The sequence below is a fragment of the Uloborus diversus genome, unplaced genomic scaffold, assembly GCF_026930045.1.
Source record: "Uloborus diversus isolate 005 unplaced genomic scaffold, Udiv.v.3.1 scaffold_14, whole genome shotgun sequence".
NCBI classification, from domain to species: Eukaryota; Metazoa; Arthropoda; class Arachnida; order Araneae; family Uloboridae; genus Uloborus; species Uloborus diversus.
Genome location: NW_026558098.1, coordinates 6,910,799 through 6,925,939, shown reverse-complemented (window position 1 = coordinate 6,925,939; position 15,141 = coordinate 6,910,799).

Genomic DNA, 15,141 nt, shown 5'->3' with positions numbered 1-15,141 from the left:
AGAATATGGGAGTTTTTTTAATCTTAAATTAATTAAACTTACCATATTTTACAGCAGCATTTAGTTGGAATGGACAGTATGCAAAATATTTTCTTGAATATATTATCGTAGAACAAAATGAATAACCGAGAAAGAATTTACTTTATTCCTTTTATTCTCAGCTGAAAGGTATCGCCAAATTTGTTTAGGGATATAATTTTGGCATTGTGCGAGCAAAGTAGCCTTGGCGAGATTTCGCGTTTTTAGTTAAACCATTTTCAAATTTTATCATGAGTGGAATAAAAGGGTAGTAAGATTACAGAATTCGATAAGTAAAAAGAAATAATTGTCAATCAACTGAAAAGAAAACTACCACCATATATCCGTGAGAATTTTGTTGATGATTTGCATAACATGACACAATTAAATCGTAACTCAGAAATTAGAAAAATCGAAACAGAAAATTTTTAAATTAACCGATTCGGGAATTCAAGAGAAATAACTCAGCTACAAATGGAAAACAAGCGCTAGCCAAAGCAAAGCAAAGAAGTATCATCTTCTTTTGGTAATAATTTGTAATGTCATATTAAATTTTCTAGCATTAATTGTTATTCTTGTCAGGCCACAATTATTATTTAGTTTTATCAAGAATTGATAAATATCGAATTCAACATCGTGAAAATGGCTGCTTAGAACTACGAACTACGTACTTTGCATTAATGTTTGACGTTTAGTAATGCTTCTTGAATTCTCATTTCTTTCTACGTGGGTCAGAATATCAACAAGACTTTGAAAATTAATTTAAAAAGAATAAAGCGAAACAATCATACGTACGAACAAAAATCACAACACTTTTAGCATTTTCTTCGTTACCATGTGCGTTTGTTTTAGTTTTCAATTCCGCCATTAGACAGTGACTTCAGTGCCCCCTATAGTTCGTTGGAGTTGCGAATTATCGAAAGTGTCCCAAAATGATTCTCGCAAATTTGATAAGATTTTAAACCGCACCAAGTGCCTACAAAAATTGAAATTTCCCAAAATAACTACAGCAAGTATAAGGGGAACACGAGTGGCTACATTTTTTTAAACAGTTCGTACATCAATAGCCATACAGAGAAGGTTTTAGATTTAAAAAAAAAAAAAAGTACTAACAGATAAATCTTTTTAAACATGTAAAATTTAATTTCATATTTCGGAAATTCTTCAAATTTGTATATGCTTAAATGTCGTGCTTTCGTTTCTGATTGAATACTGTTTTGTTCTTCAAACTTATTGCTATTTTAGTTTAATGAGTAAGGAAGAAGCTTGATTTTCAATCACGTCAAAAAGGTTTGTTTTAAATTCTTTCGCTTAAAACAGAAAACAAGGGCAAGTAACGATTGTTTCTCATAATTATTACTGACCCAGGCAACGCCGGGTATTTTTGCTAGTCTTATATAAAAGCAGTACACCGCTAGAAACAAATACTGAATCCCACCTCTGATCAGACCAACTCCATATGAGTATGCGTTTAAAAGAAGCAGTCGCACAAACGCTTTATCATTAATTGATCCAAATTGAAAGCGAACGTATAGCACACTCGCATAGTTGCTATCATAATTTAAAACTAATCTATGTGAACTTAAATTTTTTTTTATAAAGCTACAAATTTGATACGGGCAATTCGGAGAAATGAATGAACGGGGGTCGGATAAATGAATTCTGGTTCTACTGTGTAATGTTCCATGCTATAAACAAATTTAACTTATACAAAAAAGCAATTAATCTTGTCTACTTGAAACAGCAATGTTACAAAAATGCTCAAATCAAAAAAAGTAAAGGAAATGTGTTTTGCTTTTGTTATTCACATCTCCTCTTTGTACATTTAAGTTCATAAATGTAAATAGTAGATTACATTTTTAGGGAATATTTTCCATCATTGATATTCTATAAATCAATCTTTACATTTTTTTGACCCTAAAGGTGGGATTTTTTCGTTCTTCATGAAGAGATTTGAAAAAAATAAAAAATAAAATAAAATAAATAAATAAAAAATAAAATAATTAATAAATAAACAAATAGAAATTAGAAACGTTGACGAAATGAGTCAACTCTCTCACAGTAATTTCCTTACTTTCTGAGTGAAGACTTAAAATGCGAAATATTTTTGAATGGCATACATATACTGACACATGAAGGGTGTCCATCTTCTTGAGACCAACAGCACCCTGCCCCGCCCCCGAAAAAACCCTGAATCTTAGGGTTTTTCAATGTAAGTAAATTCTCAGTTCCGTATTCATACATGTCCGACACCGTGCGGATTTTCATATTTCATATTCAAAGTTTGAACTTTTTTCAGAAACTAAGTAAGTTTTTTAATTGTTCCAACATGTATCAAGGGCGTATATAAGGGAGGAGCTGAGGGGGCTGGGCCCCCTCCAAAATCTGTAAAACAAATTTAAATAAAGATAGTTATTATTAGGTTCTAGATTGCTGTTGCTCACAAATAATTCTCAAACTTTTAGCTAAAAAAAAATATGTATAAATAAATAAGGATAGTGATAGTAATTATAATACGTTATATCAGGGATTTCCGAACTGGGTGCCGCAGGATGAGGTGAGGGTGCCGCAAAGTGAAAAACTTCAAAAAGACAATTTCAAAAAGTCCTATTTCTTTCATGACCCTAACGTCAACAACTATAGCCTATAATGGCGTTTTTAAGATTTCAATTTCTAAAAATTTCCGCAAAAGGCCTCTCGAATTTTCCTTCCTCGTACCATTACCAGAAGCTCTAAAACTGCGTTCTTAGGAACACAATTTCAAAAAAATTCCGGAGGAGGACCCCTACACCCCTCCCCCCATGAGAAATGACAATTTTTTAAGAGGGCCCCCCTAAAACTATTATTTGGTTGCGCCACTGGATGACAGTATGAAGTCCTTGCTCACCTCGAAAAAAATTTGAAGATGAGGGCATTGTCACTCTCCCTAAAGAAAAAGATTTGAACCAACGAAAAAAAAAGTGAAAGGGGAGCTAATCTTGGTTGTATCGGCCCCCTCCAAAATAAAAACATATATACGCCACTGACATGTATAAGTATTCAGAATAAAATTTTGGTCCAATTCATCCATAACTCTGAAAAATATGAACTATTATTGGTGAATTTTAATACTTTTGGGCTAAAGATAGAGCATCATTTTCCTACAACTTCCAAAGTTGATTAACTGATGGTGTTTATATCGCGCCTCCATCAATCATTTGGAGAAGGATAACGCTTATTCCCTAGTCCAGCGTTTCTTAAATTTTGGTCCACGGAATCCCTGGGTTCCATGGAGATCAGCCAAGGGCTTTGTGCTTGTTTTTTAAAGTCCAATTAGTTACTTAAAAAATCGATTGAAATAAGTTCTGGGTGAAGCATTCAATCTGAATTTTCCGAACAAGCAGCAGAGTAATCATCAAAATGAATTATGGATTGAACACTCAATTATTGTCATTGTCTGAACTGTGATTATGTTAGTACAAGTACAAGAAAATGAAATTTTTATTAAAATGACATTTAATTAAAATTTAAAAACATGTGTGACTTTTAGACGACAATAAGTTTGAAATCTTTTTCGTTTTCATTGCAAGCAAATAGGCCATTTTTGAATGCTGCATTTAAACTTCTTTATTGTTGAAGATTAACCACGGGTTCCGTGAAAAGAATAAATATTAAAAAGAGTTACTCTTCAAAAAAATTAAGAAACGCTGCCCAAGTCTATGAGGGTAAATGTCAAACAAACAATCATGAAGTTAAATGCTTAAAACTCATTTAATTTCAGCAGGCTGAGGAGTGCAGAGTCAGAGTCAAAACTACCAGCTGAGACTCGTGAAATTCTAAAGCCACTGACCTCAACCACTTTACTGCAAAATGTGGGTTTGATTCTGACTCGACAACCCTAACTCTCAGGGAGCCAAATTTTTGATGCAATACACAAAATTTTACCCCTCTATTCATTGAAAATGAAAGGAAGGATATACAGTATAAAACATTGAAAATCTGTTTCCGTTCATGCCAATTAACTTTATGTTAAAACAACAAAAATATGTTCTTGCATATAATAAACAAGCCCTACCCCCTCCCCTTACCCAGTACTGCACCTGACTCTGACTAAAGCAAATTGTAAATGAAGAAAGTTTACTTTGTCTTAAACTAAACAAGATGATTTGTTTCATAAATAAATTAAGTCTATTTTCATGTTCATAAAAAAAAATACATTTTCAATTAAAAACACAATTTACCATGCATAGATCATGGGAAAAGGACATGCACCCCTTTTAAAGTGCCCAAGCATAGGAAACAACTACATTTTGGAGTGTTTCATTTTGCGAAATTACCGGATTAGTTTCAGTCCTATTCGAGCCAATATATTACAAATAGTGACCCATCTCTTTCTGAACTGTGTAGACATATTTTAATACACGACTCCCTCCTATACCAGAAGATAGAGCGCAACCATAAAAATTCCAAGGAAAGGTTTCCCAAAACTGCTTCCTTTCTTTTTCATTCATTTCTAATGTGAAAACACTATTCAGTACATGAAATACACTGCCAGCTCAGTCATTTCCAGCCGAGGACTGCAGTTTGGTGCTTATGAGCACTCATCAGCCCGGCATAGGAAAGTGACTGAGCTGGAGATGGAAAACCTCTTGAGGAAGCCAAGAGTGCCAAACAAACTGGTAGCTAATACAGAATTAGCAGACCAGACAGGCTAATGGGCGGTAATTTACTGACTATACCATGCCTTGCCTTCAATCTTCGAGTTGAACCGAACCATTGCTTCGGTCACACGTCTGGTCTGCTAATTCTATCTTAGCTACCAGTTTGTTTGGCACTCTTGGCTTCCTTAAGAGGTTTTCCATCTCCAGCTCAGTCACTTTCTTATGCCGGGCTGATGAGTGCTAATAAGCACGAACTGTAGTCCTCGGCTAGAAATGACTGAGCTGGCGGTGTATTTCATGTATTTCTGCTTTAGCCCTGGCTAATGGGCGGTAATTTACTGACTATTCAGTACATTTACTCGAACACTTTTAACGAACTTTGTACATATTTATTTATAACATATTATTACTAATTAGAATTAATTACTATTAATTCTAATTACTTACTAATTCTTTATTATCAATTAATAATTCATACTGATATAACACTGACGTTAAAATGCATAGAAGGGGGAATTTTGTGTATATTTGTAATTGTCTGCATTTAAATTTTATATATTACTCCAAGATTATTTGAAACCCAGGTCTGAATCAGCGTAACCGTAGACCCCACAGGGAGGGGGGGAGGGTACGTAGTTAAGGGACCTAATGGCCCAAGAAATTGGAAGAAAAAATTTATAAAAAAACTAACAGTAAGACTTATTGACTGTACAAATATACATTGCTAAGCTTTTAAGAGGGAGCCTAAAGAGTTTTTGCAGGGAGGCCCAAAATTTATATATCCGGGCCTATTGAAACCTCTTCAGATACATCAATGTATCAATGTCTTCATGAATGTACGTATGACCTGGGCTGAATTTCCAAATAAGTATAGTACGCAGCTGCCTAGTGCGGCAAATTTTCAGGTTGCAGAAAATTATGCATTAATCAAAAAACAAAAAAATTTTTTTTTAAATATTATTCTTGTAAGTGAAATATCAGCATTTTTCACGGCATGCTTACTTTCACACATCTTAATGAAAATGATTTTTTTTTTTCAAGCATGATAATAAGAATAGTGCAAAACAATATAAGTCAAGACGAAAAGCAGGCGTCAATTGAAGAAAAGCAGGTGTCATTGCATTTTTCCAGAAGTCGCAACAAAGTCGTAGTTTGACTAAGATTTCCAGTGTGTCATGAAAAAGATTATTCAATTGTGGTTTCTTGAGTGACAGACACTTATTTTCTCTTTTACATTATTAATATTTTTTCAAATTATTTTCTTAAGTCTTGCGAGTGAATGAAAATGATGGACGAGCGAAAAAAGCTGAATGATTTTAAATAAAAGAAACATGCTAAATAAAAAACCGAAGAAAAAAATAGAGTCTTCGAGAAGTTTTCAAAACATGATAGTTTTTTAAAAACCAGCAGTTTTCAAAAATGGAAACTTTGGACACTTTAGAATGTAAGCCACTTGCAACTTACAAATGAAATTTGATTGAAAAGTGAGGAGTGGTACGCAACTCGCGTGATGGAACATAACGACACAGAGGAACCTTTTCAAATCATAGAATAAAAAAAATACAGGATAGAGTATTATGAATTCTAACAAATTATAAATAATTCTAACAAAAAAAGTGCAGGAACGCTCTATTCTTCACAACGTATATTCACTCATAATTAATATAAAAATTTTCAATGTCATCACACTTCAAGAAAATGAGAAATTTGGTAAAAGAGGTTTCTGAATCCTCAAAAGTTGGAATACAAGGAAGTTGCGTAATACAAGAAATTAAATAATGCCAGATATGGTTATAACTAGAGACGTACTGAGTACTCGGCAAATTGGCAAGTACAGAGTAGTTACCGAGTACTAGGTACGTCTCTAGTTATAACCATATCTGGCATTATTTAATTTCTTGTATTACACTCGGTAACTACTCGGTACTCGGCCAATCTGCCAAGTACTTGGTACTCGGCCAGATTTTGATCAGGTACTCGGCCAATACCGAGTAGTTGTAAAAAATTGAATACTGTTCAAGACAGATTTTTCAATTAATAAAAAAGTGCACGCGTATGATATACTGCAGTCATTTACAATTCAAATTCACAAGTCCAATTTTAATTTTGAGAATAATGAAGTTTGTTATCATTCAATGGAGTAAATCTTTATTTTTATGTCCACAAAGTTAATTAAACTTATTAAAAATGGGACAAAAATATTTTATATTATTAAATGGATTTTTGCTTCAAACAAAAATTATTTATAAGAAAGATAAAAATACCTTCGTTTAAAAAATAAAACAATGTTAAAATAATAAATGTGCAGGAACACAGCAGGCATGTGTTTTGGCTTACAAGGAATGCCTTTTAAAATGCACAAAATGTGAGCTTGTGGATTTAAAAACATTCGACAAAAATCGGATTTTTTTTTTTTTTTTTTTTTGTCGGATGTCATTACGTTCATTAGTTCTCATTTTATGCACTGAAAAAGACACCTTGTAATGCAGAAACACGTGTCAGCAGTGTTCCTGCACATTTGTGCTTTTAACATTGCTTTATTTGTTTTTAAAAATTATTTATGTTTGGCGGACTAGCACTACAATAGATTGATATAATTTGTCTTAATTCCAACTTGATTAGTCATACCTTTCATTTATTTTTTTACTTTTAATTTAAAAAAAAAAGCTTTTTTGTAAACTTTTTTGACATAAATAAAAATTTTAAGTAATGATTAATTAAATTTCCGCTAGAATTTTTTTTTAAAAACTATTAATGGACATGGAGGTCTATACTAGTATTCCAATGTGTTCAAAATTCATTACCTCTGTGCCGATGGTTCTACTTAAAACATAATTGATAATCTCGGTAACTCGGTACTCGGCCAAAGTGCTACTCAGTACGTCTCTAGTTATAACAATATATTCACTCTTACACAGATATCGTTATGTTTGATAGCAACATTCTTAGTTGTTGTGCTCTCCCTGGAAGATAATGTAATTGAGTCATATAAAAGAACTCTTAATTATGTTTCAAGATACGTCATAAGTGTAAACAATTTTTAAAGGGAAGAAAATGACGTTTCTTCATTTTTTGAATCAATTTGGTTCCAGAGTGCAAAATTGATGAGTTCCCCTGCTCATCATCCAATTCCTAAACATTTGCCGAATAAATAGAAAGGCATGAACTTAGCCCTGGTGAGCTTTCATGCAAATTAAGCTTTGGTTACACAGTCGAACCTGTCTATCTCAAATTTTACGGGAGAGAAGAAAAATTCGAGATATGGAGATTTCGAGATAGAGGTTTTGAAAAAAGTTCTAAAAATAAGTTATTGGAGCAATGACTCAAAAATGAAGCAATTTTACTAATCAACAATGTCCCCTTCCTCTCAGTTTCCAAATGGATATAATTGCTGGAAAACTTGCATCTTGTACATAAAGTTTTAATTCTGGAGGATTATGTGACTGCTAATATTAAGAAAAAAGCTTTTTGTCTCCAAATTCCAGTTAATAAAGATCGTTGGGGACTGAATTCAAGAAAGACACTTTAGTCGAAATTCGAGATATACAGGTTTTAAAAAATTTCATTCGACACAAACATGGGGGAAAACATTGAATTAAAACTTTATGTGCAAGGAAAATGAGAAACTTTGACATAGAGAGGTTTTCGAGACAGGCACAGGGGCGCAACCAAAAAACATTTTTAGGGGGGCGGGGTACATTTTTTTTTTTTCACAACACTCTATCAGCGTTCTTTGTCTCTTTACATCAATATATATTTACTATTATTATTAATACTATTTAGTAAAATTCCTCAAAATTGTATAAGTTTTGCAATTTATTCAAAAACTGTTGCAAAAACATTAACTGTTCCTTTGCCAGAATTGAAATCACGTGAAGAATAAACTTTAAAATACTTGAAACAACAGTTTGGCGGTAAGATGTTCAAATTGATAAATGGAAATCAATACTTGTTATTACTTCGTTTACTATATTAATGAAATTAATCAAAATGCACATGAATTTTTATCACCAAAAGCTTTAAACTACTCATATTTTTAAGATCATTCAAGGAAAGAAAAAAAAAAGGAACACGTTAAAATGGCATAAAATCACTTAAAAATACAACAAAATAGTCAATAAAATCACTTACACTTGATAAGTCCTAAATATCTATATTGCATATGTACACTTAAAAATTGTTTCATTGTCTACAATCCCTGCTTACTTCCCTGTGAACCACTTCGTTTTCTCAAAGCGGGTTCATCTTCGTTCGAATAATAAAAAAAAAGAGTATTTTTGAAAATTGTTCAAATTAGCGTTCTAGGGGGGGGGGACACAGGTCCTGTGGGCCCTTCCCCTGGTTGCGCCCCTGGACAGGCAGGTTCGACGGTAAATGATCAATGCACAAAACAGATCAAAATTACGATAATAATGTTGAAAGAAGAAACATAATTCATCTGGAATAAAATTGTTTCTTATCAAAATGTCTCTTTGGTCAAAAGAATGATGAATAATGCAGCAAATCAAGGGATAGTTACTTTATTCTGAAAATAAAGACGCTGTCTTATGCAAAGCTTTCAAGAAAAATCTTGGATACTGCTTATTCCCCCCCCCCTTCTGAATCTCCCTCACAGCTGTTAAGCGTAATTCAAACAGCGTCCGCACATCACATTAGCCACATAAAACGGACAAAGTAACATTTTCCGAAAAGGGAGAAGCATTCATACTTTGTGAACGCGAAAAAGGCACATGTCAGTCTCTCGCCCAATAGAGAGAGCGCACTCATCTCGTGGAGACCAATGAAATGCGACGTCCAAATTTAATTATTAACTAAAATTATTTTTCACTTTTTAGAGAAATTTTGAAGTCTGTTCTATTTTTTTTCCAAAATTTTTTAATTTCATTCTTTTTAGTATAAATGTAGGTATTTCAGTAAAAGTAAGAAGTTACCATCAGGAAACTTCACCTCATTTTTTCATAAAAATGCTCCATACTAAAAAAAAACTATAAGCATGCCTTAAACTTTAAGGGATTGGCACTAAAAATGTATCTTTGTTTTCGCTCTGGAATTCATTTGTGTGTTAATTTAATAGCAACCATTTAAATATTACCTTTTCCCTAACTAATTTGCATTTCACTGCATACAAGTTGCTTGTGACGCAATCTTGTATAATTGAGGCAAACCTAACCTGGTAGTATTGTGAAGGTTAAGCAGATCCTGATCGCTGCATCACCTCGCTTCCAGGTTAGGTTTACTCCCACTATGGAGCAATAGCACTGAAGAAGGGAAGATTTCGATAATTCACATAGGGTTACTATAAATCAGCAAGGTTAACAAAATAAAATTATTTACACCAAAAATGAGACGACAGCGCCAGGTTCCCGATTATTATCGAAATATCCCCTGAAGAAACTTGATGCTTGCTTCAGAGAAGCCTCTATTCAAAATTATCATTACAATTACTATTAATAGCACTGTTGTATGGCACCAAACTTTTATAACAATGGGTTTCATATTTAATCATTTAATAGGGAAATTGCATGAAATTTACTGTTTTTTGCCCATAACTTTTTTCAAAAGAACAAATATGGTCAAACGAAGTAATGGGACCTAAATTGAGCCATCCCCTATGCATTAAATAAAGAATCATCAAAATCGATTCCGTAGGTGAGACGCTGTGAGTGGACAAACAAAAACAAAAAAAAACATACATAGGGTATGAACTGATAACCGCCTCCTTTTTGAAGTAGGTTAAAAATGAAAATAACTCATGTCATTTTGTCAAATGAAAGCTAGTGATAGTTTCAAACTTTCAGTGAAAACTATGTAGGAGCCACAGAAAATCCCACTAGCAGGGCCCAATACAGACTGATTTTGCTACCATTTTTCGGTACCTTCACAAAAATCTTGTTTTGAAATAGGAACTTTCACAAAAATCAAGTAATAAAATCAGTAGCTTCACGAAAACATTGAAAATTTCACAAAAATTTGCATTTTAAAATATAAAACTTGTTTCTCGGTTTAAAACAAAATTTACTCATAAAATAAAATTCTAAGCAGGTTTATATGAACAATCGCTTAAATAGCAACCTTTTTGTGGTATTTTAAGTAATTTTTAGCTGCTTCTCGCCAAAGTGGATTTATGCAATATCATCACAATCTTTTAACATATTTTGGGGCACCGTTTTTCTCATCATTTCCAATATTGTACACATTACATAGCCCATTAAGCTGAAATTACGATGGTATTTTTGGTAAATCTTAGGTTTTTAGCTCCCCCCCCCCCCCTCCAAAAAACGAAACCTGTTAAAAATAATTACTAGATGACATTTACACTTTTTGAACTAAAATTTCACTTGTTCTACTTCTCTTTTACAAAAATTAGGATGCCTCTGAAAGTTCACAAAAACAATGCTGATAAAAAAGAACATTCACAAAAATAGAATGATGCAAAACTTTCACAAAAATAGGTAGCAAGAAAAAAATCCTGGATTTTCCCCTGACTAGTTTAAGCTATTTTGTTAAAACCAACCCCGTTTAGGTACTTTTCTCCGTGCACACCCCACCACTTAGCTGTAAGCCTTAGGTGTCTCCCCCCCCCCTATATATGAGGAAAAAAAGAACTTGTCCGAGTTCTGTGAAGGCTTTAACCCCAAAACCCCTGTTGTGGCAGCGCTACTGTACGGAAGTAGACAAATAATTAAGGTGTAATTGTAATACCATCTGAATGTCCTCATAACTTATCACAATATAATGGCATCTAAATGACATAATTCGGACTGAAATGTTTCTACAAATACGTCAGATAAAACTTTGTCAAACGAAAAAACGGTTTTGTCCTTGTATATTCAAATTCCTATCAATTTACTAGGAAAATATTACTAATATTTATCAATCTCCTGAATGCAAATGACTACATGTGTGAAATAATTAGTGCTTTCAGCTTATAACCGTAAATAGTCAAAAGGGGGGCAATAACAAAACTTACTTCTTAAGAGTGCACATAAATCAAATTAAAAGTTCACCGTCATCAAGAATCTTTAACTCGAGCAATTCTTTAACGGCACGAAAAAAATATTATTCTTTGGTTTGATCACAAAATTTATTCACATTCCGGTCCAGAATATCCGAATAGGATCACAGAAACGCAAAAAGGAAGCTACACAAGCTAGAGGTGATGCTACAATACAGCGGTAAACAGAGCGTTTTAGCTAACGGTTGCAGGTAAGCAATAAAGATATTTGAAAGAGCGAGAAATGTATGTGGAGGAATCACTACGCGCTATGCAACTAGCTGAAGTTAGAGTCCCTTTTTCATATAGGGACTCTAGCTGAAGTGATATCTATTAAAGAGTCCCTTTCATATTCGCAACTCCATAAGAGACGCTGCAGCCACTGTCAAATGGCGGATGAAAAAGGGGAAAACAAACGCATGCCGTAACGTATAAATTGCTTCTAAGCTAAGTAAATAACAGAATTTTTTGTTCGTATGTACGGTTCATTTTTTTAAAAAGATTTTTTAAGCATTTTGGTTATTCTGATCCATGTAGAAAGAGATGAGAACTCAAAAGTATTACGAAAGTTATAAATTAATACAAAACACACAGTAAATTGTTCTGAAGCATCAATTTTCACGATGTTGAATTCGACATTCATAAACTTTTGGTTCACTTCGAACAACATTTTCATTTTGTACGGTTTTTTCTATGCATTAGCACTTATTATGTCCAGTTTCGTGACATTTTCGGCATTTATTGACATTTTTGTCACATAGTGCGCATACGTGACCGTAAGACTGTCAAGAGTAACTTTCAATATTAGATAATTTATTTCTATGACTAGATGATTGAATATCAATAGAGAAAGATATTTTATTCTTTTATTTAGCTGGCACAAATTGTTTTATTTATATGTAATTGAGTTATTTCTTCGAATCAGTTTATTTAAATTCTCGCTGTTTCATATGTTTCTATTTCTCAACTAAATGATAACATTTACGCATTTAGTTCATTCGTCATGGAAATGATTTAATTGATAAGCGAAATCTCGTCAAGACACATTATTCTTTCACACAATACTAAAACCCTAACCCGAAACAGATTTTTAGCGAAACTCTTTCACCGATAATGAGCTTTTGCAAAGCACTCAAGTTGGAGCACTATTTAAGCGATAAAAATTCCAAGCTTTTATTTTTTATTGTTTAAATTCTTAACGTTCTTCCTGGTTTTTTCAATCCGTTCAGCGATAAATATTTTCAAGAATACCTATTTATTTGCATACTGTCCATTTCACTTAGATGCTGTAGTAACAAGATTATTTGAATCAATTATTTCGAATTATGTTAAGGAAAAGCAGTAATTTTTCAGCATGGCTCTAGTCTCCAGCCAATGTTATTATGTCCGCTTTTTTGCATCGAAATGAAAAACTAATATTGATTCAAATTCACTCAGAACAAGATAAATAAAAAGTGTACTCAATTTTTCAGCAGATATTTTTGATTTTACGCTGCTGCGGATAACGATTCCAAATGATGAATTACGCAAGTATAAAAAATACACATAACTGTTTGTTTTGCCTAAAATGGAACACGTGGAACGCAATGTTTTACCTTTTTCGGCAATTTTATAAATCACCGCAAGGTAGCGTGTTCGAGTTCTGGAGTTGCGAATACATTCTCTAATATCTATGACTATAAAGTTTGGTTCGAATCGAGCAACCGGTGACAAGCCAGATGCGTTCGGAAACAATCTACAAGTTACACCGCGTGGTTAGTCCGGTGTCGTTATGACGTATCTGGAAATTCTCGGGAGAGCCCGGTGGAACAGCAGCTGTGTTCCCGAACGCTCGACGTTACACCGCGGTAGTTCTAGTTCAGCAGCAAACGACGCTACAATCAAAGCGTAACTTTCGTGATGGGAAAGTCACGTGCGTTACAATCAAAACATGAAACAGAACCGTGTTGGCCAACAGTCTTTGACGTTTGTGATCTCGTTAACCGCGTCCAGACGGCGGTGCGATAGGCTGCTACCAGGTCGACCGCCAGAAAGCGACCGCAGTGTTTCCGACCGCTTGCGGTGGCCGATCCTTGTTTCCGAATGCACCCCAAATGGATTACTTGCTAGCCGACCCTTTTAAAGACAGGTATCACTTTACATCCGGTAGCTAGTTTTTCCTGTTCCGATCACGTACTGAAATTGCTGTTAAAGGAAAAGCGGACAATTACTCTCTTACTAAGATGATTTAAAAGTAAATATAAATTTAAAGAAATTCTTAAATAACTGAAAATATGTTTGATGACAATTTCAGGAAAAAGTGCTTTCATTATGGATTAGTTTGGTGACAGTTGAGTGTTAGAGCTGCGAGTAGTACACGAGGTCGTGCATTCCATTCCCACCGATTCCCGTCTTTATGCTTTAAATCTTACCTACGTTGTTTTTCTGTGAATAAATAAAAGATTTGAAAAAATTGTCATTGTTATCTTATGTAAAGCGATGGTGAGTAGCAGGCAGTGCTCTTTCAAGTGCGCAAAACAAATTATCCCGTATCAAATGCGAAAAAATGTTTTACACGTCTTTAAACTCTTTTTTGAGTAAAAATGAGACGATGCTTTGTCTTTAACTATAACGCATAGGAATGATGCAACCAAAAAAAAAAAAAAAAAAAATGAAGGCATGTTTACTGATATTTTTTAAGGGTAGGGGGGAAAAAAGGCAATTAGTAACACTCGAAGCAAAAATATACCTCATTAAAAATCTATTGTTACAATAAATTAAAACGCTACATATGCTGATAAACATTAATGCAGTTTCCGCTGCATGTCACTTCATTGAATAAAAAGCTCCATTATAAGAAACTTTGCTGCCATCTATTATTTTTATTCATAAACAGCTTGAAGTACTTAACTTAAAATTATAATAAATATCCGAATTTATAAAACAATATATTTAATTATATTACATTAATTATTAAAAAAATATATAATAAAAAGCCTTTTGTAAAATGCCTGCCTTATCACTCCTCATAAGAAGCAATTTTTCTACAGTGTGTACTTTGTATTCAGCAGTGAAAATACTATTAAAGCCTTCAGCAGTGTCTCCCCCACTGTTTTTCCAAAATGATTTCAGTCAGTGAAGAGTGGACAAATACATGCGAAACAAATACAAGTGCCAAAATAAGGAACATATGAGGCAGCGAGAAGCAAAGGGATGTAAGTGCCCCTTTTCGAGTTTTGAGTGAAACGCGTTTAAATATCCGGCCTTAGGTAGGCTTAAATTAATTTTTTTTTTCTACATCATGCTGTATAGCAGCATCTACCAGAGCTACCAGTACTATCACTTTCCTCAAGACAGAGAGGTTCACCTACTACCTGCACTGGTTACCTCCAATTTTTTAAATTTCGCACTTACATCCCTTTGTTTCTCACTGCCTCATATATAAATAGGAATTAAATAACATTGAACTTGCCAGCCCTGCTTATCAACACAGAGACCGACGTTCATCCA